The sequence below is a fragment of the Pteropus vampyrus genome, unplaced genomic scaffold, assembly GCF_000151845.1.
Source record: "Pteropus vampyrus isolate Shadow unplaced genomic scaffold, Pvam_2.0 Scaffold161, whole genome shotgun sequence".
Taxonomy (NCBI): domain Eukaryota; kingdom Metazoa; phylum Chordata; class Mammalia; order Chiroptera; family Pteropodidae; genus Pteropus; species Pteropus vampyrus.
Window position 1 is genome coordinate 43,525 of NW_011888942.1, and position 2,249 is coordinate 45,773.

Genomic DNA, 2,249 nt, shown 5'->3' on the forward strand with positions numbered 1-2,249 from the left:
ATATATCAGGCCATGGACTAGATTTTTGAAATATAATACTTCATTAAAAACTTACAAGTTACTTAGGTTTTAGCAATCTCTGGGCAATAATATGCATTTAAATACGTAAAGTCAATGATTTCTGATAAGCTACAGAACAGAGATAGACAAAGTAAGGAGTCATTAATGCCATCTGGATTTTTTCAGGAAATACATTTGGGCTTGTACTGTGAAGAGTAGAGGAGATCGTAAAGCGCATAGAGAATGGGAAAAAATTAGATATTATAAATAATGATATGAAGAAGTGGAAGATGCTGTTATTCTTTTACAATTATAACTAATTTAATGCATGTTTAATTTACCAATCATGATAAATGGCATGCATCATGGAGGGTGTTGAGGTTAGGTAGTAAGGCTGTAACCAGAAAAAGGGCCTTTGGCTATAAGTTTAAATCAACTGAGAACTCTAGCAATATTTAAGGAGAAATGTAATATATTTTATATGACATTATTTTCTCATAATTAAGGATATAATATTACTTAGTGAAATAATTAATTTTGATTTTCCAGAATAAAAAATGTTTCTGCATATTGCTCTCTTCTTGTATAATGTTACTGAGTCATTAACTCCATTATTTCTATACATTTTATATTCAATTTAATAGAAAAGAGAAAAGAAAGAAATACAAATGATATGGAGTTAGAAGAAATTACGACCACCATAACTTTTTATTGCTGTATATTGTTTCCAGTTACCAAAGCAACATTTCATCTTTGTTTATTTTGTCCTTAGATAATTAAAGGGGAACTCAGAAGTTGTTATTTATGCAATAATTTGTTTATTGCCTTTTTAATGGCACCAGTGAGTTTGATTAAACTTTTATCCAACTTTAGTTCCACGGTGTATGGAGTTTAATTATCAAAAGCAAGTTTAATATTTTCTTTTCCTTGTTTTGAAAATTTGAGAGATACTGTGACAGGGTTTTCAGAGTTTCTACTCATTGGCTAGCTTTGCAAATTCAGATTTGATTATTAAATTATATTGTGGTTCTTACTGTTTGAAAAACTTCTGAATAGCTGTGGGCCAGATGTTGTTGCCTAATTAGATACTAAGATATTTTAATTACCAGCTGTAGCATCATAAACCTGCTCTTTTAATACTTCACTTTAACTTTTCCATCTGCTTTCAGCATCTGGTCAGTTTTGTCTAAGTTGTCGTTTTATTTCATTTCTTCGTTGTTATTCTACTTATTGCTTAAATGAAATTTCTCTATAAGTCTTACAACTAAACCAGATATTACTAGTTTTTTTTTATTTTGAAACATACATTATTCAAGTAATAATTATAGTAATACCCAGGTTTCTATGGAGTTTAATTTTTCAACATATTTGTGGTATATATGGACCAATAACACATTATACTTGATATAGTATTCACTAAAGAAAGTTTAATTAATCTGACTGATTAAGATGGGGATCCGCCTTGCTCTTTTTGAAAGAATATATAAATAAAATAACCTTGCTACTGTTTTTCATTCATAGCGAGCATTATTTTAAGTGCAGTTGTTTTGATTACTTTTGCAGTCAGCTCTTGAGTTCTTATAGTTCAACCAAAACTTATTTCACTGAATGTTTTATAAGTATTTTATGTATATGTGAAGAAATTATTCTTTACTATTACACTATACCCTACATGTTCCTTGCTGAAACTGAAGAAGGCCGGGAGCTGTTTTAATAGATAGTTCATTCACCCTCAGTGTTACTTGGGATTCTAAATAGACTTCTTGTGGTTTATCAATTACTCAGCAGGAAGTCTGGCACAAGTTGGAAAGCAGTGGGACCTGCTGAAATTTGCTGCTGATGACCTGTGTGGATAAAAGCTCATGTGATAACAGCATCACAGTTGGTTTAGGTACACTTGTAAGAATGCTAACTATTGATTATGTGGTATAGGCACACCAAGAGATTAATACTTTTGATTTAGACATTCGATAAAACAGAGAAAGTCAAACAGCTTTAAGATATGTAATCTAGGTCAAACCTTTAAAACAACCAGACCTCCTACTTTGAGTCGATATTTACTTGGCTATCTTTTCCTTTTTAAAAGAAAGTTAAAATTAAAATATGTTTTAAAAATCAATTTCTATAGATGTAAATGTTAAAGAAATGTTTAAAAATCATGCTTGATCCATCATGGGTCCTTATATCAGAAACGGAGGGTCATCTTTTGCGGTAAGAAAATTATGCAATATTTCCATAATTTCCTTTAT